Source organism: Ochotona princeps, chromosome 8, assembly GCF_030435755.1.
Source record: "Ochotona princeps isolate mOchPri1 chromosome 8, mOchPri1.hap1, whole genome shotgun sequence".
In the NCBI taxonomy this organism is placed as follows: domain Eukaryota; kingdom Metazoa; phylum Chordata; class Mammalia; order Lagomorpha; family Ochotonidae; genus Ochotona; species Ochotona princeps.
The window spans coordinates 80,098,162-80,120,255 of record NC_080839.1 but is presented as its reverse complement, the minus strand read 5'-3'; the positions used below and the strand labels follow the sequence as shown (position 1 = coordinate 80,120,255).

Sequence of the window (22,094 nt, the reverse complement as noted above, 5' to 3'; positions counted from 1 at the left end):
CCAGGGAATCGTGTCCTTGAATCATCGTCTATTGTCTCACAGCACATCAACGGGAGCGGAAACCACGAGTAACTGGGTTGGGGACTGCACGAGGACATGGAGTGTGGGATATGGACTTCCTAAGCAGCAGCCTGCCACTGCCCCACAGCACTCACACCAAGATTCCAGTTTAAAAACTGGAATAATCAAATCAATTTACATCAGCCCACTATTAACTTTCCTTCTTTGTGGATTATTTTTTTCTTCAAATTGTGACCCACAATTTAGGAGGGACAGCTCAATTGCTTGCAGGACCTGCTAGAGAAATCTAATGGAAATGAACTTGGAGAGTTCATGTCTGATTAGAAGGGCTTGGAGCGGGGTGGTTTGGATTAGCGGTTAAAACTAAAATATCCTCTGCTCGTTTCAGATGCTGCCAAAGACTCCGAGCTCCCTGCCAGTGTACACCCCAGGAGGCAGAAAGTGACAGCTTAAGGTGTTCAGTCCCTGCCAGCAGCATGAGGCACCTGGACTGAATTCTTGGTCCCCATCTTCACCTCAGCTCAGGTCTGACCAATATTTGGAAACTGAATCTGTAGCTTGAAGATCTCTCTCTCTTACTCTGTGTGTGTGTGTACCTCTCAAATTAATACAATTTGGTAAAATAAAATATTAAAATATTCAATTGTTTGCAATTTTGGTAGACTCTATCCAAGAAGGAGGTGGTAATAGGATCTAAGGCGTAACAGAAAACTACAATTCAGGTATTTGTGAACAACCTCTCCATTTTAAGATGCCAGTGTATCAATTAAAATAAGCCACGACAGCTGCACTCCATTTCTCCTGAGGTCAAGTGCTGTCTGCACTGTCCTCTTGCCTCTGCTGTTTGTGCTGACCCACAGGTGCTGCGCCTTAGCAACTGTTGGTGTCTGCCAGCCCTCAAGGCTGCAGGCTCTCACCCTGTGCCCCTTGGTGCTTCCTGGTGCCAAGATACTCGAAGTGATGGCTTGAAAATCTGCCCATGGATTTACTGAGATGAAATTTCTTGAGAATGGGTTCAAAATTGCCATGACCAGTGGTCTTTGCAAACAATTTTGATGCATAACAGTGTTGAGCATCACCAACCATAAGATGCTCAAAGTAAGCTGACCCCAAACAGCCAAGGAAAGGGGTCAGCGCAAAGCAGAAGGGAAAGGGAATCTGATGCCCAGTGCACGCATAACAAGGATGTGCTTCCTTCCGCTCTGGAAACTGTAAATACGAAACACATGAAACCTGCTCCACTTCTACAAATTTGTTAAAAAGCTTAAGAAAGGGAAGACGTATTTAAGTTGGAAAAAATCCTCCTCCGGCATGCACATCTTTCAAATCTCCCAAGCAAAAGCAGAGAAGGTTAAGAAGTGGTTCCTGACTACCACCACTTCCGACGTCAGCACTCACATCCCTGTCGTCTTCCATCAAAGGATCTTAGTATTTGGGGAAAACAGGTGATGCCCAGGAGTAAGAACCAACTTGCCAGCAGAAGACCCGTCTATTTCCTTCATCCCCTCCTCCAGATACTGACACAAGCACAGATTAGCGAAATCATACATTCAGATCATGGCAGACCCAGAAGTCAGTGTTGTGTCTGCAGTGGGCACACAGCACACCCAGCACCTTCCTCCCGGTGGACATGCAGACAGGCCTGCATCAGTCACCACCTAAAGCCAATCAATCAATCAATCACTATGTATCATCATCTGCCTTGTTTTCCAAACCTGCACCCTCCTCTTGAGGAGACTGCCGCAGGGATACCACAGGAGGTTCACAGAAAAGCATATTGAAAGTTTATTTTAGAGCAAAAAACATTTGAAATCCATAAATACACATGGTCATAAAAATGGGTACCAGAAAGTTATGCATGGATTTCAATCATTTTTACCCCAAAATGAACTCTTCATTCCATTGTCCACGAATGCTTCCAAGTGACCTCCTGTGGATCATCCAGAGCTGATCGTTCACACGACACATCTAAGGTTGCCTTCATCGGCAGAGATGAATCTGCTGGAGTACTGTGTCTGGTTGGTAGCACACCGCTTGCCAAACCCTACCTCATCCTACACCAAGCTAGAGCCAAAACGAACATGGTACCCCAGAGGTCTCCAATTTTCCCAGAGTGTTGTGTGATTCCAGTAGATCTTTAAAGCACACTGAGACGTAAAAGCTGAAAAAAAATAAATCTAGTTGGTAGTGCTTTCTCATTGAGCAACAAATTTTCAACCAGATCATCCCATAAAACAATGCACGTCTTCTCTCTGTCATTCACAAGATCCTAAGCTGTGGCCTAGAATAACTAGTCAGAAATGACCTAGACCTTCTGAAAACCTCACGTCTGTGGCTCCCAAGTGAAAATGGATTGCAAATTGAAATGTTCAGCAAAAATAATATGCATTGCTTGCCAGAAAAGCAAACCATAGGATCATGCTTGACACTCACAAAAGTGCTTATGAGGGGCTCGAGCAAGGGACATATGGCTCTCATTAGGATTGCTGAGGAGTCTTTTCTAAACATTTGAGTGTAAATCATAGCAGTTATTACCCATATTTAACATTCAAATGTCCAGAACCAATGGTCTTCTGGAAGATTTCGTTTTCTGCAGCACAGCATCAATACAGTCATGCATGGTGTGAGGCATGATTGCTGCACTCGCCATGCGGTGCAAAGGATCCGTGGTGGCCCTAAGCTTGCAGCCAGCACCAACGCAATGTGCGTCCACTTGGTCCTTAGACCACACTGAGGCAGAATGGCTGTCAATCTGCTCCCCGGCGCCCACACTGGTTTACCTTACCTAGACAACAATTCCTATCTCTTGATTTCTCGCCTTCTGAAAAGCAAACCTTGGTAAACTCATTCATAATTAGTTTACTTGAAAATAAGTACCATGCAGCCATGCCGACAGAAGAAATGTGCTTGCCGGCTTGTTTAAACAGTATCCAATCTGTGTGCAACCAATGAGTCACACAAAGCAAAGGATTACTCGAAAAACCCTTACAGTCGGGGGAAAGGCACAAGTTGACCTTAAGATTTTTTTGTCTCTTAAAGTTATTTAAGATAGCACCTGGAGTCACTGACGTGTGTGTGTGTGTGTGTAGCTAGCATGTGCTGGGGCTGAGGTCCTCCCTTAAAAAGCCCATTTCTCACCTGATGGTGAAGTCCACAACAGCTCACACTTCTCCTGGTGCCAAGATGGCTGTGGACTGCTCTGATGTGCTCTGATGAAAGCATTGTGTGCTCTGACCAGTCCGTCCATCATTTTGTTTTCGTTTATGCTACCCAATCGTTCGCATCACCAGAAATGACCATAGATCATTAGATGTGGCTGTATTCCTGACTTATATCTCAGGAGCTGAGTGATCTAAGGGTTGTTGGACATGTATTCTAATCACATCAGTTTCTAGAATCCCCAAAGCAAACACCTCGCCCAGCCTTTTGGGTTCCTTGTGCCTTGCCAGTGACTTCCCATCAAGCACCACCATCGCCCCCTGGGAAGCAGAGTCCTCTGCTAGGAAAATAGAGTCTCACGGCGCCCAGGGACAACTCTGGCACCTCCCAGGAGGCTGAGTCTGTAGGCTGAGCTGAGTCCAGCATTTTGTCAAGCTCAAGTTCAGGTTCAGAGCCTTTGAAACACATCAGAGCTTCCCAACCAGTTTTATCTGAGTGAGCAACTAAATCTCTGCTACCCACATGGGTCTTTGCATTGGGTTCCTGCTTCCGGGCTCTGTCTCCAACCCAGTCATGACCACTGAGGACATCAGGGGGATGAAGCAATAGGCAGAAATTTAAGTATCTGTCTCCCTTCCAAAAACTTTTTTAAAAGATTTATTTATTTTTATTGGAAAGGCAGATAGGCAGAGAGGAGGAGAGACAGAGAGGGAGATCTTCTGTCCAATGATTCATTCCCCAAGTGGCCGCAACCGCAACGGCTGGAGTCTAGTCAGTCCAAAGCCAGGAGCCAGGAGCTCTTCCAGGTCTCCCATGCGGCTTTGGCCTGTCCTCGACCGCATTCCCAGGCCACAAGCAGGGAGCTGGATGGGGAGCAGGGCCACCGGGATTAGAACCAGCGCCCATATGGGATCCCGGGGTGTGCAAGGCAAGGACCTTAACCACTACGCTATCATGCTGGGCCCCAAAAACTTTTTGAAAAAAGTCCTGAAAGGGGCCTGAGTGATGGTTCAGTAGTTAAATCCTAGCCTTGCATGCTCAGAATCTCATATGGGGCCAGCTCATGTTCTGGCTGTTCCAATTCCCATCTAGTTCCTTGCCTGTGGCCTGGGAAAGCAGCAGAGGATGGCCCAAAGCCTTGGGACTCTGCACCTGTGTGTGAGACCTGGAAGAAGTTCCACGGCTTTTGGCTTTGGATCAACTCAATTGTGGTCACTGTGACCACTTGGGGAATAAACCAGCAGACAGATCTTTCTCTCTATTTTTCCTTCTCTCTGTAAATCTGCCTTTCTGATAAAAACAAATGAACTTTAAAAAAAAAGCATGTGAAAAACTGTGTACATGCCTGTTTCATATTGTATTACTTATTGTCAAAATACTGATAATTAAAAAAAAACAGAGATAAGCTTATATTTTATCTATCTATTTATTTATTTATTTGGAAGGCAGAGTGAGAGAGAAGGAGAGAAAGAAAGGGCTGGGAGGAGAATCATTGATCAATTGATTCATTCCCCATGATCTCAACAGCCGGGTCTGGCCCACAATGAAGCCAGGAACCAAGAACTCCAACCAGGAATCCTTTGTGGCTAGAAAGGACCCAATTGATTGGCAATATTCCATTGCCTTGTCAAAATCCTCAGCAGGAAGCTAAATTGGAAGCAGCGTAGCTGGGACTCAGCCAGCCTTAGAACATGAGACGTTAGCATTGCAAAGAACCACCCAACCAGCTTGGCACAGCACTGGCCCCCCCTGTCTTTTGTTTTCATTTGTCCATAGACTTTTTCACTTCTAAATCTTTAATTTTTGTGTGATGTTTCCATGTCATTCCAGTGTTTGGATTTCTCAGCCCTAATTAGGTTGTGAAGGATGAAGGAACACATTGGATTACACCTTTATTAACTATTCATTTCAGCCTAATTTCATTTTCAGTTATGTTCCTGGTTTCTCAGTACTTTCTAATATTTTCAAACGAAGGCTTTGGATGGCATATGTACAGTAGAAAAGCAAATCAGATGTTCCAGTCTTGAATTCTGTTGTTTTACAGCCATTAGCATGTGGCTGCAAGCTCCAGTAGCACCAAGTGCTGCATTTGAAGCAGAAATGAGTAACAGCTAAGTTTGCCCCTGGACATGTGCCATACAAACAGTGCTGTCCCCAGCATGTCCCTGATCCCTCAGGGCTGCAGTGTGTTCCTACAGTGTCTGTGGTGTAGTCACTTTAAGTCATCCTCCTGTGAGTTTGTGGGCATGGATAAGCCGGTGGCGCAGTCCCGGTATCTTTTACCATGTGTTCCTGTTATAACTGCTTACCCTGTTTCATGACTCTCAAAGGGAAGTCCAGGACCCATGGGACAACAAGAGCTACCCTCTTCCACCCAACTTAGGGCAATCTCTAACATGTTTTCCATTGCTTTTGCTGATTTTAGACGTGAAATGCAAGTGTGATCACTAAAGAGTCATCCTGTGGTGTCTATATGACTCCACTTAGCATAATGTTTTCAAAGTTTTTCAATGTGTGTCACATACCAGGACAATATCCCTCTGTGAGGCTGAATACTAATACTACAACTCCGCCTGCAAATGCCACAGTTTGCTTATCCACTCATCAGTTGACAGCCGTAAGTTTCCGACCTCTGGCTGTTGTAAACAAGATGGCTATTAGTGTGTGTGTGTGTGTGTGTGTGTGTGTGTGTGTGTGTGTGAGAGATGATTTCCATTTGTGTTTGCCATCCCTTTGGGTATGGACTAGTTTCTGGCTCATGTAGCAGTTTATCTTTAACTTCCTGAGGTCTGAGTCTATCCAGAGAGCTGATCTACAATGTGGTGATGGCATAAGGATATTTATTCAACAAATGGACATGCAATCATTTTATTATTAATATCCACACTCACTGTAGAGTGGCTTCAGCCAACATTCAGCCACGTGTGAAATCCAGTGGACAAACAAGGAGATGTTGACTCAGGCAAGGTGTGATACAAGAGATGAGATTTTGTGTCTCCTGGAACCAGACGCTGAGGAAGGAACTAGCAGCGGAGTGCATTCCTGACTCTGTTAAAGCTGCTTGACTCTGTGACGGAGCTGACAGGCAGCAAGTGGCAAATGCTGCGCTGCAGAGCTGTTTCAGTCAGGCGGGATAAAGACCAGCTGTGCAGCCTGACCTCCGGGGGCCTCTGCATGGACTCCATGCCACACCAAGCTGGGCAGTCAGAGAGCCATCCCAGGCTCAGGGTCTGTCAGGAGAAACAGTAACCGAGCAAGGCGGTTTCTTGCAGGCTAGAGGCTTTCTTCTCGTTTAGGAAGGGCATGACCATCTAAGCCTGTCTCCAGAGCAGAAAGGCAGGGACAGTGCTGCCCTGTCGTGCAAGGGCGGATCTCCGCAGGGCAGGGCCACTGCTCTGCAGAGCTGGCTCTTCACTCGCTCTTTAACCTATTGCCTGTCATAGAAATCCAGATCTGACAGAGTCCGCTGTGGGGCCTCCAACCAAGTGAGTGTCAGCATCTTGTTGGTCTAGTTTGGACTGCTCAAATAAACCAACCACAAGGAATTCAATAGTTTCCCGTGTGGGTGTCACATGGACACCCAAGAAAGCACAGCTGACTAGCCTGCATGTGGAACCCCAAATCTACGTAAGAAAAGCACAGATCTGCTTCAACCCTGCCTGGTGTTCTGGGTAGAAAAGGGTAGGAGGCAGTGGAAAGTCACTGAACATTAAGACAGCTTTGAAAGCAATGTTGTGTGCAGATGTAGGTCTACTGCGCATGATTAAGAATGTTTTTGAATTGTTGCCAAAGTTTGATTAAAGAGATTTCTTAATAGTTTTTAAAAATTTGTATTTCTGATCTCTTTTGAAGAAATTTGAAGCCACAACAGTGCTGCCTGATCCATCAGAGCATTGTTGGTGGGAGGCGAGCAGCTGCCTGAGCTCCGTGTGAGATGCGCATGTGCCCCCAGCAATAGGCCCTTTTCCACCATCCAAACGACCCCCTGCCTGTCATCCCACTGTATCCAGCACCTCCACCGCCTCCCCACTCCACAGGTTCCACCACCGCCTCCCCACTCCACAGGCTCCACCACCGCCTCCCCACTCCGCCCTCTCCACCGCCTCCCCACTCCATAGGCTCCACCACCGCCTCCCTATGCCACAGGCTCCACCACCGCCTCCCCACTTCACAGGCTCCACCACCGCCTCCCCACTTCACAGGCTCCACCGCCTCCCCACTCCACAGGCTCCACCACCGCCTCCCCACTTCACAGGCTCCACCACCGCCTCCCCACTCCACAGGCTCCACCGCCTCCCCACTCCACAGGCTCCACCACCGCCTCCCCACTCCACCGGCTCCACCACCGCCTCCCCACTCCGCCCTCTCCACCGCCTCCCCACTCCATAGGCTCCACCACCGCCTCCCCACTCCATAGGCTCCACCACCGCCTCCCTACGCCACAGGCTCTACCATCACTGCCCTCTTCACTCCCCCATCCTTCCCGCTACCACCCCATCATCTCCAGTCCTTCTGGTTCGCTCATTGGCAGTGGATGGCAGGGATGCTGTGTCACCAGAGAAAAAAGATACAAAGAAACAACCATTATCTCTAACGGAAGTACTTTCAAATTATGATTTATCTAATTTTGTTCCAGAACCAGATAAGACCGAAGATATGGGGCCCTGAGCACCTATGAGCTCAATAGCACAAGTCCAGCAGCTGGGAAGTCCCTGGAGCAGCCCGTCACCAAGGCTTCTACCCAGCCCCGAACAGGACTTCAGCCCAGGCAGGACCAAAAAGGAGAGGGCAGCCATTACTATTATTTTTTTAAGATTTATGTATTCATTTCAAAGAAGAGTGATAAAGAGAGACAAAAGAAGAGAAAGAAGTAGACAAAGATGCTTTCATCTTCTGGTTCATTTTATAAATGGCCACAAGGTCTGGGCCTGGCTAAATCCAAAGACTTCATCTAAGTCTGCCATGTGAATGGTAGGGGGCCCAGCAATGGGGATGCCTCTGCTATGGCCCTAAGAGCATTAGCAGGGAGCTGGGTCTGGAGCAGAGAACCAGACCTCAAGCCAGCACTCCCACGCGAAGGGCAAAGCTGCAGAGTGAGGCTTCACCTGATGCGCCACAACACTGGCCCCACCACTTGTTTTGCTTTGTTTAATTCTCCACACATATTTTAAAGATTTTTAAAAATTTTTATTGGAGAGTCAGATATACAGAGAAAAGGTTAGAAAGAGAGGAAGATCTTCCATCCACTGATTCACTCCCCAAGTGGCCGTAGCAGCCGGAGCTGCACCAATCCGAACACAGTAACCCAGAGCTTCTTCCGGGTCTCCCACACAGGTGCAGGGTCCCGAGGCGTTGGGCCGTCCTCAACTGCTTTCCCAGACCACAAGCAGGGAGTTGGATGGGAAGCAGGGCTGCTGGGATTAGAACCGGCACGCATATGGACCCCCAGCACACACAAGGTGAGGACTTCAGCTGCTAGGCTACCACCTTAGGTCCTGGCCCCATCATTTGTTAATACAATATTAATGACTGTGGGATGAGGCCTACTTTGGGCAATTCTTTCTGGCCAAAAAAAAAAAATGAAAAAAACGAAGCTTACTCACCAGAAATAGACACTGATTATTAAAGTTCTACAGCCTAGGGCCCAGCATTGGAGCCTAGTGGTTAAAGTCCTCACCTTGCATGCACCAGAATCCCATATAGGCACAGTTTCTAATCCTGGTGGCCCTTCCTCCCATCCAGCTCCCTGCTTGTGGCCTGGGAAAGCAGTTGAGGACGGCCAAAAGCCTTGGGACCCATGTGGGAGACCTGGAGAAAGTTCCTGGCTCCTGGCTTCGGATTGGCGCAGCACCAGCCCTTGCAGTCACTTGGGGAGTGAAACACTGGATGGGTGATCTTTCTCGCTGTCTGTCCTCCTCTCTGTATATCTGACTTTGCAATAAAAATAAAATAAATCCTTAAAAAATAAGTTCCACAGCCTAGAATTTCCTTGTAATTAAACTATCAGCAAAGTCTTCTGAAGGGACATTAGTGTGCCTGTGTGAGCACACTCATGCTCACACACATATGCAAACCTAAGTCAGCAGGTGCACCGGCTGGACACTGGTGCGGCTACAGAATGGGTCTGAACGGGACAGGCCCTCTGACCCCCATCTGACACTCTGGTCTTTGCAGAACTGAGCTGAACCACAAGGATGGAAGCTACTTGTCATGGACCTGAGGCTAGTCCCCTGCACACGTCAAGGCAAGCCCTCCAGCAGGGGCAGTGTGAGCACTCCTGGAGATGAGGACAAGAGCAGCTGAGAGCCACAGGGCCGCCCTCCTGGGCCTGGGGCGGTAACAGCGATGGGTTCAGACTCACATTGGTAAAAACTGCCCTGAACAGTCCCTTTACATTGAAGGATTCTTCCACCCAAGACTACTCTCCAAGAACGCCACCATTTCCAGGTGGCCACTGAGGCCACATCATGAATTTCTGCCAGAGAGAAAGACACAGTCCAGAAACCTTTCTAAAATCCAAGAATTGTAGTCATTATCTTTCAGGGAACGTGTCAAACCTTTTCTAAAACCTCAAAAATGTGCTTAAAATCTCGGAGACAAATGGTACAAGTGTAAGCAGAAAGCACTCTTCCTGCACACTAACCTGTCGCCAGAACTCAGGTCTGCCCATCCTGATCCTGCCGTGCAGAACAGAGGTAGGAGAGACCATGACTGTGAGCACACTGTTCCTCTAAGGGTGAGGAGGGCCTCGGATTAGTTCCTCCCAAGGCTGGGGCTAACTACCTTGGCTTTGAAAAAGTCTGCAGGAGCCCGGCCCACTCCAATGAGAGGCAGTGGCAAGCAGTAAGTCACGTGGTGACAGCACAGGCTCTCTGGCAGCAGTGGGGCCCCATCCCCTCAATACTCAGCATGCCCTTTGTCTATAAGGGGTGAGGTGTTCTCCTAGGAGTTCTCTCAAAAGAGCTTTAGGAAGAAGACGGAAGCTTCTGGGGCAGAAGGCCTCTCCCACGAGATTCCACATGCCCATAGTACAGTGGATGGCTGCCCAACCCCTCCAAGAGTGCCCAAGGACATGTGGCAAAGTCAAAGGCAACAGGAGTAGCCACTTGAGCCCCAAGAACAGACCCACTTTCAAAGAAAGACAGCTTGTGCTTGCTTAGGCAGCACATATACTAACATTGGAACGATACAGAGATTAGCATGGTCCCTGCATAAGGTGACACGCCAACTCAAAGAAGGACAGCTGCTTCACACACTCCAGAGGCCTAGGATGCCATCTCCAACACAGACCCACTCTCAGGTGCCTCTGTGTGGCAACTGTGGCTGGCCTACAGGGCAGTCTTTCCTCAGGCAAGGCTGGCCAACTTCTGATACTGCTTCTTCCCCCTACTTCTCACACCTGTCCCCTTCCTGCGGTCCATGCTGCCACCAACTGATGTCAAAGCTGAGCAGTGGGGGACTCATCAGAGTGGAGCCAAAGTAAGCCAAGGAGGGGCTGCCCCTCCTCTTTCAGCCTCTGCCTTTACTGGAGCAAGGAGAAGGGGGCAGCAAGGCCAAGGAGGAGACAGAGTGAAGTGGCCATGCCTTCAGGGGCCCTTTCCTTTCTTTTAAGATTCAATTATTTGAAGGACCAAGTTACAAAGAAAGAGAAAGGAAGAGACAGAGAGAGATCTTCCATCTGCTGGTTCACTCCCCAGTTGGCCCCAGTGGCTGGACTGGGCTCGGTAAAATCCAGGAACCAGGAGGTTCTTCTGGATCTCCCACATGGATGCAGGAGCCCAAAGATTTGGGTCATGTTCTGCTGCTTTCCCAGGCCATGGCAAGGAGATGGTTCAGAAGGGGAGCAGCCGGCTTTGAACCAGTGCCCACATGGCATCTGGGATCTCAGGCAACAGCCTCGCCTGACACGGGCGTCTGGGATCCTAACTTTGACGTTGCAGCTTTTTGTAGACAGGGAAGTCTGACTTTCGCTGAATATTAGCACACCACAGCTGTGTCCTTTAGAACTGTCGAGAGCATCTCCCTGCTTAGTATAGATAGCCCCAAACCTGGGACGTCGGTGTGCAATTCACTCATGGGATCTTTGACCTACAGATTAGCCTCCTGTGATCTGGAAGCACTTTAGCACCCCTTGGGTGAGGGAGTTGTATATACACACATATTTTCAACTGAACACAACAAAGACAAAATCCTCTCCAACGCTGCAATGGTTGTTGGGCTTTGGTGCCTGGAGTCCAGGTGACAACCTGTGTTCATCTCTCAAGGCACACAGCTGGCTGATGGAAGTTAGCATCCTGTCCCAAATCCCTAGCTAACACAGAGGCAGTTCAGTGGATTATGATCAGCAAGCCATTGTCACAGCAGGCTCCAGGTTTTGATCATAAGTTAATAAAAATGGGCTACAAAATATTCCAGTCTGAGATTTAACTTTGCAGCATAAATAATACATACTATTTACAATGAAAAATAAAATAATCTAACTTAAGAAAATTAACTTGAGAAAATTTAATGTGTATGTGACAGAGAGAGAGAGAGATTTTAAATTAGTTTCTCTGCATTGGACTCTGGGTCTGCACTGATGTTACAGAAAAGCGAATGTATTAACTGTAGAGGCTTTATGATTTAAGCCAATGAGCAATTAAAGCCTTTACCAAAACAATGCTGCTGGAGTTTTCAATCTAGAAAAAAAAAAAGCCAGGGTTTAGCAAACACTATCAACAAAAAAGCATTCAACTACATAAATCTGATTGAGCGAGCGAGCATGATGCTTGGAAATTTTTTACTCTGAAACTTGACGCTGCAGTGGCAAGCAAAACACACCTCTTTAGGGAAGATTGGCTTGGAAGCAGCAAGGGACAGAGCTGCTTTGTTTACCTGTGAGGAACACTGAAGACAAGAAAGCCAACAGCAGATAGACACGCCCCAGCCAAAACCAGGGCTGGGGGATTAGGAACTCTCCGGGGATGGGAGGAACTTCTCTTCTTGTGTTTTTATAGGTGCAGAAGCCTGTGCATAAGGGGAGGCACCTGCTAACCCACAGCCACCAGCACACGTGGGGAGGTGAAGCAGGTAGAATGCGGAGAGTGTGTGCTGAACTGCAACACCCGTTGGTTTGTGTAGAAGACGGGGCTGGGGTCAGAAGTGACCCAGCAATTGCAACCACCAGCATGTGCATAAGCTGATTAGGGTGACGGACTGTGCCGGATCCTGTAACGGCAGGCACACACAAGAATCAGGTCTGGGATCACCTCAGATGAGGTTTCTTTGGGAATCCCTCCCCAACTGAATTGCTGGACCCAGAACCCCAACCATGAGAAAATTAGTGCCTGTGTCAGTGCTGAGCCTCCTCAGTGGCTTAGACGGAGCAGTGGACAGCATATCCAGGTGCACATGGAGGACATGGCAGTACATTGGAGTCTGCAGAGAACACCTGGTACTACAACAGAGGATGGAGGACAGAACAAATCGATGAACTACCCAGCCAAGTGTTGGCCATTGGAAATGGTGATCTCACCTGCCTTCCTGTAACCCTTGACCCTTATCACCCTAATTAACTACATAAAAAATCATTAAAAGAAATAAAAATGATTAATGCAAAAAAAAGAATGTGGAGATTCCATCCCCCCATAACCAAACTAGTCCTTTCATTAGGTAATAACTAAATATCACGACATTCTCAAAAGTAAGCAAATTCTACTCAGCTTGAAGTTTCAAATCTCAAGGTCCATGCCTGTGCCTGTTCAGAAGTAAGATCCTACTGGCACGAGCGAGTACCCACAGGGCAGGGAGAAGGACTGTCCTCACACCAACTCTCAAGTGTCTCTACCTGAAAGTCAGAGTCAAAAAATGAAATCAGAACACTGTGCACGCATACCTGGATTGGTGCCTGGGTCTCTCCAATTATGTGATAGGCTTAGTGTCCAGTCCTGGTCGTGGTGCACCAGTTGCAAAGCTTCTATAAGCCCATATGTGGGGCCTTATTTTGGTTCCCCTCTGACAGTATATTTTGAAGTCTCAAATTCTTCTTCTGATACAAATAAGTGCCAGCCCCAGGTCATTTTGCTTCTGATTTTGTAAATGTGCTCCTCTTAATCTGGTTTTCCATTCTGCTTGGCAGAGTTACGCTTCATGCAATTTTCAATCTTTCAGAAGATCTTCCCCGACCACTACAAGCAGAGACCGCCCCCCTCACGGTCTCACCAAGGGTTCCGTACATACTTCCTTGGTAGCAATGGCTAGATCTTCAGAAAGAGTTTGTCTCTCCCTCTCAAACTCTGAACTACTCCTACGCAACACAGGCAAGAAAGTGCTTCCTTCACCTAGGTCATGACATGCCATCTTCGGCAGCATTCAATACGCTGAATGGATATTCTATGTTGATGTGCTTAGAAACTTGAAAGTTTTCTAAACTGCTGCATGTATAGGCCAGGAGTCAGAGCTGAGAGAAATGTGCTTGTGTGGGTTGGGCAGGCACTGACAGTGAGACCGTTGTCCAGTGCTTAGACTGCTGGCATGTGAGCTCTTTCTGGTGACCTCCATCATGCTGTCCTGGGTTCAATTTGGAGTTTCTTTCCTGGATAAATAGTCATGTCTACAAATCTGAAGCCAAGAGTTAGCGTTGAGAAAACATGAAATGTTTGAACAATAAAGGCATCAGTTGTCTGTTTCTCTAATTGTTACCTTTGGAGCTGTGCTCCACATTGTCGGCAATAAAGGATATGTTTCACTTGACTTTCATACTCAAACTTACAGAATTTAAAATCCTTCGCAGCATTGCCATATTACTCAAATCTATATCTGTCCATAGTTGTCCAATGGACCATATTACTCCAGTGGCTGTCTGTCTATTTGCCACACATTCTCAAAATCCTCCATTCTGGTCTTTAAGAAAAACACATATTTCTGAAACTGAAGTTGTTAACATACTGACACTGGGTGTTAACCCACCGTATGCAATGCCAGCATCCCACAGGGACCCTGCTTCAACTTTCAGCTCTCCACTTCATATCCAGCTCCCTGATAATGCACGTTGAAAAAGATAGTACAAGTACTAGAACCCCTGCTCACCACGTGGAAGGCCGACACGGAATTCCAGCTACTGGTTTCTGCATCATAGCCCTGGCCATTGAGCCATTTGTGGAACAGAAGAGCGGATAGTGAAGGCAAGATGATACAGCAGGATGGGAACTCATTAAAACAGGGAAGGATTGGTGGAGGGAAAGCGTAGAGGACATGAAACCCAGGTAATGGGAGTGGACATGCCAGGGTAAGAGAGGCATGTGGGGCACATGGTTACCGGGATGCAGCCGAAATAGTAAAGAGGTGCCCCATCAATGGGCGGGAAGGGGCAACACCAGAGACATGAGAGCTGAATGCAGCCTGAGATCGGCAGGTCTCACTGACTGTTTAATGTGATTATGAGCCCAAACAGCAATGACTCCCTTGCAGATGAGTGGGGGAGAACAAAACTGAAATGGGTTCTTTCCAAAAAGAACAATTTATACCCAGTATCCATATTTCCATGCCGCTAATGGAGACCAAAAGAGAAACTGCTACACATTAGCCTGGCACCCTGGCTGATTATAAGCAGCCACACCCAGCACTGACTCACACTGGACAGGTCACACGAGCAAGAAGATAGTTTGATATTACTCTTAGGAACTGGGAATTTCTGAATTTTCTTTACAATCACATAACCTACATCTAACATAAAGGTTCTGGAGAAAGGTCACACAGAATGCCTGCTGTGAAAAATCTCTTCCTGGGCCAGCCTGATGGCAAAGCAAGTAAAACCACCATTTGCAATGCTGATATCCAATTTGGGTGTCATTTCATATCCTGGATGTTCCACTTTGATTCAGCTGGAGTCTGGGAAAGGCAAAAGAGGATGGTCCAATTATTTGGGCTCTTCCATGGCATAGGAAACCCAGCTGTAGGTCCTGGCTCCTGGCTTCAGCCTGTTCTGGAGCCATTTGGAGCATGAAGGAAGAGAAGGTAGACCTCACTGAAGGACTGTCATAGACAAGGCCGCAGTACTTGCAGACAAGCGAAATGCTTGGGAACAGAAGCACCTTTAAGGGTCAAATTGCAGTAAATGCACACATGGAGACCTGAGCTGGGCTGGTTAGCATCAACCATCACCAAATACCACTCACTGGCACACACTAAAGCTGGGGAGGGGGCCTGCCTGCTGGGAATGAATGAAAGTGCCCACCAGTGAGAATCAGAACAGGGGACAGATTATGTTAGGCTGGGCCATGACGCAGACCAGCACATGGAAGGATTAGGTCTGAGGGCAAAATCTGGAGGTTAAGGAGCAGTTTGTGGGCTCACCCCCATGGAACTTGCACATTGGTATGCGCAAGATTTGTGGCTGGGAATAGGCCTGGTTGAGGAGCTAAGAGGATGCCCCAGTTGGGCTGGGGTTACCACTGGTGAGCCTGAAAGCTGGGGCAGCAGGCTGGGCTGGACATGGTTGCAGTGTCCCTCGGCAGAGCTATGGACTGGGTCTACAGAGTGACAGACTGGGATAAACTCCAACATTCACTGGTACTCATGAGAGTCAGGATGGGCACAGAACGGTCTGGGCTAGGTCTTGGCTTTCATTGAACCATGTGAGAGCTGTGTTTGGATGTGGACCAGGTATGACTGGGCTGTAACACCCAACAGTCACAACCAGAAAGGACAAGGACACTGTTCCTGCCAGGACAAGAGGTTGACAAAGTCAACCTGGGCCAAGAACCCATTGGTGTGTGTGAGAGCTGTCACTGGGAGAAGACCTGATAGAGGAGCTTGGGGAACTCCTTTTTCGGGACACAGTCCCTGCAGGTGAGCACAAGAACTAAGGCTGGAGCAGCCCAGAGCAGGCCAGATTATATACTCACCAGTATACATGTGGGTCAGGTCTGGGAGCGGGCCAGGCTGGGCCAGTTCATAACATCCACTGGCAGATCTGACAAGATGGGGTGCACAAGGGCCTGGTTTGGACCGCAACACCAGCCAGTTCACATTGGAACCAGCACTGGGGACTGGATGGGCCAGTCAAAGCTATAGCATCCACCAGCAGAAACTAAGAACTGGGGGCAGGCTGGCCTGAACCAAGCTGAAGCACCTGCTGGTAGATGCTGAGGTGAGGTGAGCCATGCCAGTCTTGGGGCAGTGGGTTCCGAATCTGTGAGCCCCAGGGATACAGTGGGGCCCAAGCTACCTGGCCCAGGCCCTGATACACACGGAGGATATGGCAGCTCATTAGGGCCTGAAGAGGTTGTCTAATAGCATAGCAGTACCATAGCGGAGGAAGGAAAACAAAACAAATTTGACAACTACCCCAATCAAATGATGACAGCAAAATTATGGTGAATGGAGATTCTAAGGTCAACTATGTCAGCCAATGGACATTGGAAGGGTTTCCTCATCCTTGAATGAACAAGATCTACAGTATTTCAGAACTACTGAACCACCTGGACAGAGCCCTCGGAGTATGCACCACATTGGGACCCTGGGTTGATATCCGGTGGCCATTCGTCATCCCTTGGGTACTGGGGCAGTTGGGAGACTGGGTATGGCTTCTCCCATTACCTCCCCACTTTCCCTCAGAAACAGGAAGAAGAAATAGAAAATTGAGAAACAATGATCACATCCACTTTTACTTAACCCACAACCCTTCTCACCCCAATCAATTATATAAACATCATCAACCCATCAACAATATAAAGAAAAAATTTAAAGAAAAAAAAAAGATGGAAGATCTTTCTCTCTCCATCTCTCTCTTTCTTTCTCTCTCTCTCTTTCTCTCCTGTCTCTTCTTTCTCTAAGACTCTTTCTGTAATGCTTTGGAAATAAATAAACCTTTAAATAAAGAAAGAAAAACTGCATGGATTTACACATTTAAAAGAATAAACATCTTTTGATTTCATTTGTCATGAGCGTTTCAAAATTGTCTCCTATGCATGGCCGCTTTACCCTGCACTTGTTCATTATAGGGCAAAACTTTCCAATTCGGGAAAGTTGAATGTGGAGGAATTTATCAAATATGAAATTATTTTGAAACCCTTGAGCAATCAATGAGGAAATTAAAGTGAAAAACTGAGGGTAATGTAGAAACTAAACCAAATAGATAGAAATTCAATACTTCTTATTGGGAAACAATTAACAGACCACAGAGTGATACTGGCATATTGAACATATAGAAATGCTGAAGAAAGGTGGGCAGCTTTTCTTTTTTATTTTAATGTGAAGGCTAAGAAACATATGGAAAAGGTTCCAAGACTAGGCTGTTGAACGCAACAGCGTAAATGAGTTCAATAACCACCTCATCCTTTTTCTGGAAGTGGAAGGGATTAAAGGGCAGAACGAAAATGCAGGCAGCAGGATTAAACCACGAGTGGAGACAGAGCAGACGCCCATGGGTCTTCCTAGAGCGTCTCACAGACACGCCTCCGTCGCAAACCACAAGCCGATAAAGTGTCCTCAGAAAAGGCGCGTATTCCGCTCTTGAACTTGCTCAGCTCACAAGCAAATCATTTTCAGATGTTCCCAAATTAGGAATGTCCACAGTTGAAAGGAAGGTTTGCTTTGCTCTCCGACATGTGTTTGATCTTCTCTGTTTCATCAATTAACTGCTCGTGTTTTTCTGTTTCCTCACTGCTTAGTTAGACAATGCACACAAAGAAAATGGGCTCACGTCTGCGTGGAGACCCCGTGGCGTCTGGAGGGCTCCCCAGCAGCCGGCTCTGTGGCTGCGAAGCGCTCGGTGCGCGTTGTTCCTGGAGAGGTGAGGAGTGATACTCAGAGAGCCTCAGTGTGAGAGCCGTGGGGGCCTCCCCCAACAAGGCACCGAGTGATCAGGAGTTTGGCATTGTGCACATTGCTGAAGACTGGATACGGGCTTCACAGTGCAAAGAACAGTTTCCGAAGCGGCCCTGGAGACCCGTCTCGGGTCGCACAACTCACTAACTCAGGTCTCTGAGCAGCCCTCCTAGACTCACCCTCGGCCACAGTCAGGAGAGAGAAAGACATACGTTCTACCAACTTCATCTGACGCTTTAATTTTCCCAACACTTTTATGAATTACATGGTACTCATTACCGTTTGACATGGAGGTACATTATTTTAAAGAGATTACACCGGAGCCCTACTTCACACAGTGAGTAACACAGGCACAGCCAGAACCAGACGGTACGTTTTTTTTGAAGATTGTATTTATTGGGCCTGGTGGCTGGCCTAGTGGCTAAGGTCCTCGCCTTGAACGCACCAGGATCCCATATGGACGCCAGTTCTAACCCCAGCAGCTCCACTTCTTCTCTATCTCTCCTCCTCTCTGTATATCTGACTTTGCAATAAAAATAAAATAAATCTTTTAAAAAAAAGATTGTATTTATTTTTATTGCAAAGTCAGATAAACAGAGAGGAGAGGCAGAGAGAAAGATCTTCCCTCCGATGATTTATTCCCCAAGTGACCACAGGGCCAGAGCTGCGCCAATCCAAAGCCTGGAACCAGGAACTTCCTCCAGGTCTCCCACGCGGGTGCAGGGTCCCAAGGCTTTGGGCCGTCCTCAACTGCTTTCCCAGGCCACAAGCAGGGAGCTGGATGGGAGACGGGGTTGCGGGATTAGAACCGGCGCCCAAATGGGATCCCGATATCTAGAGGCAAGGACTCCAGCCGCTAGGCCACGCCGCCGGGCCCCTGAAGGGACTTTCAAGCTCCACAATCTCCACGTGCGCCATGGAGCTCATCTTTGGAGAAACAGGACAACCTTGGGTACTGGGGAAAGACCAGCTGGCTTACACGGGTATAGAGGTGAGATCCGGGAACAGCGATTACATATGAATATATTCATTTAATTAATTAAGTGTATGCAGAATATGCTTAATGCTGAAATGTCTGAGCCTTAAATATCAGCTTGAAGAATTTTAATATTTAGTATAAATACCTGTGTATATGCCTGTGTATATGTCTATCCCTCCAATAGACTTACATAAAGTTGGTGAGCATTCCTACCAGTTCATTTGCCCGAGTCACACTGTTAAGATTCTGACCACAGATGTTCCTGTTCTTGCATTAGGCATCAATGTGACTACAGTATCACACCCCTGCATCTGGCCTTTCTTACATGACACAAAGCTTTTGCTTCTAATCTATACTGATGTCAATGCCAGTAACTCTCCCATTCCCAGACAGCTGTTCATTATGTAAATATAGTGAATATTATCTTTTTCAATTCTTCTGTTGATAGTTTTTTGTGTTCATTTCAAAGTTTAGGATGTTATAAATATTTCTATTCAATTCTTCCTACATTACTCAACTTTTTTTTTGATAAATGCCTAGGAGTAGAATTATTGCAGTGTCTGTAAGAAAAGGTATGTTGCAGAGCATTGTAACTTTTTATGCTTTCATTAGCAACGCTTCTGACTTCAGTTATTCAGCATGCTACTGTCAGTCTTTCTAGTTTCAGTTATTTTTAGAATGTTATTTTATCATGTTTTTACAAATACTTATGTTCACATACTGCTCTGTACTTTGAAATGCTGCTTTGGCTCGTGTGGAAAGTGTGCACTTCTCGGCACTCACTGTGGTGCCGCTGGGGATGCCCTGATACCGACAGCAGTTGGCCTCTTGTGCTGGCTGTGCGGTCCATCCGCCCTTTTCCAGGCGATATGCCTGCTCACACACTACGCTCATTTTCAATGGACTTGCTTCTCCTTCAACTATTGGTGTGTGGCAATCGTACATATATTCTAAATGCAAGTCCTTTGGCAGTTACAAATATTGCTAAATACTTTTTTGTCAGTCTGTGACTGATTTTTATCTTCCTAATTAATTCTTTTGATGAATCAAAGTTGCTCATTTTTAATTAAATCAATTGACTATTATTTTCTTTTAAACCTAGTGCTTCTTATGCTCCACTACCACAATTTTGCTAACACAAAAAAACACAGATTCACCAAAAAAATGCGCTTCTAGAAGTGTTAGATTTTATGCTGTAATTAAACAAGACAAGGATTTCATTCCGTATGCAATTATGTATCCACTTATCTCTTTTTTTTTTTTAAAGATTTACTCATTTTATTACAGCCAGATATACACAGAGGAGGAGAGACAGAGAGGAAGATCTTCCATCCGATGATTCACTCCCCAAGTGAGCCGCAACGGGCCGATGTGCGACGACCCGATGCCGGGAACCTGGAACCTCTTCCGGGTCTCCCACGCGGGTGCAGTGTCCCAATGCATTGGGCCGTCCTCGACTGCTTTCCCAGGCCACAAGCAGGGAGCTGGATGGGAAGTGGAGCTGCCAGGATTAGAACCGGCGCCCATATGGGATCCCGGGGCTTTCAAGGCGAGGACTTTAGCCGCTAGGCCACGCCGCCGGGCCCCAGTATCCACTTATCTCAATGCCATTTGATAAACATACTTTGTATCCTGTATTGCCTTTGCACCCTTGCTGAAAATCAGTGCAGTGCACACGTGGGATTGACTTTTCACTTTATCTTCATCATAGAAGCTCTCTAGTAAATTTTTATTTTTCCAACTCTCTGTATATAAATAGAACATATTTCACTGGCAGTTTCAGCCTAAGATGACACGTCATACCCGTCAGCCCCGCTCTTCCTTCTGCTGTTATTTTCTTTCAATTTTTGTGAAAACACAATTTCAATTTACCTAATAATTGCTTTATACTCTATTAAATAAAGAATTCAATAAGTGGCAACGTCAGGTTATGTATATCTAGCTTTATTGTCTAGGATTGCATTGAATTTTGCAGTACTTTGTGTTTCTAACACAGTTTAGTCAGTTTAATGTAAAAAAATCATTTAAAAATTTGAGGGGGTTGTATGGGCTACAGATCAAATGCAAATGAATTATAAAAAATAGGTATAGCATGTTTCTTAGTGTAGATAATTAAAAATATCTTTCAGCCATATTTTGGACTTTCCAATTGATCATACACCTTTTCATAATTTTTTAAAAAGAAGCTTTGTCTTTGGTGATATAAACATGATCTTTTACATTTTATTTTCCAAATTCTTTGATTTTTTTATATTAATACAATTGAGTAAAAGAATAGATTTTGAAAGCATCTAAAAGTGATCAGCCCTGTGTTTTAACAAGTAAAATTGTCACCTGTGTACAAGTTCAAGTTGTGTCTGCTTCACCTCCTGTGCAGCTCCTGCTGCTGAGGCTAGAGACGGTAACCCAGAGGTCGCAGGTTCCCCAGCCTGCAGCTGCAGGGAGAGCCACACGACACTCCCGCCATGGGTCTGGGCCAGCCCCTGCTGCCACTCTTTCTTTCTCTATCTCCCTTTATCTCTCTTTTTAACTCTGCCTTCCAAATAAATACAATAATTCTTGAACAAATGTTTTCAGTTTGAAAGACGGCAAGAGGGGAGGTGCTTGGCGGGAGGGATTAAGCTGCTGCTGGAAGTGAACCAGGAAATGCAGGATTTTGGCCTTGCTTGGTGTCTCCCTCTCTCTCTTTCTCTCTGGGACTGAATTTCAAATAAACAAAATAAATCATCTTTAAAAAGAGATATTTTTAAACAGAGTGTAAAAACTTTATATCAGTTTGTGAAATTGCATTGAAAACCAGAGCAAATTCCCATAGAAAAATTACAAAAAGTCATTTAAAAAAAGACAAATCATACCACTTACAGAGAAAAGAAAGAACACGAAAAACACAGAGCAAAATAAAGGAAGGGCTGAACACATTACAAGATATTCGGAAAATAATTAATAAATTAATCACACCCTTTTCTCCCAGTAATTAAACTGAGTAAAATTATTATAGATTAACATACACAAATATAAGACTAAGATCAGTTAAATGGATAAAAAAAACAAACAAAAATATTCAACTAGTCTAGCAGCGCCTCAGCTTAGAGAGAAGGATACAGATAGCCTGAAAGTGAGAAGTAGA

General features: G+C 46.3%; 1 non-coding gene across 1 annotated transcript; it reads left to right on the top strand.

Moving 5' to 3' along the window:
• The first annotated feature begins 10,328 nt into the window (after nt 1-10,328).
• On the top strand, nt 10,329-10,432 carry LOC118760732 (U6 spliceosomal RNA). Its single transcript, XR_004996958.2, has one exon. It is a non-coding gene; the product is annotated as a U6 spliceosomal RNA (small nuclear RNA).
• Nucleotides 10,433-22,094: the final 11,662 nt, after the last annotated feature.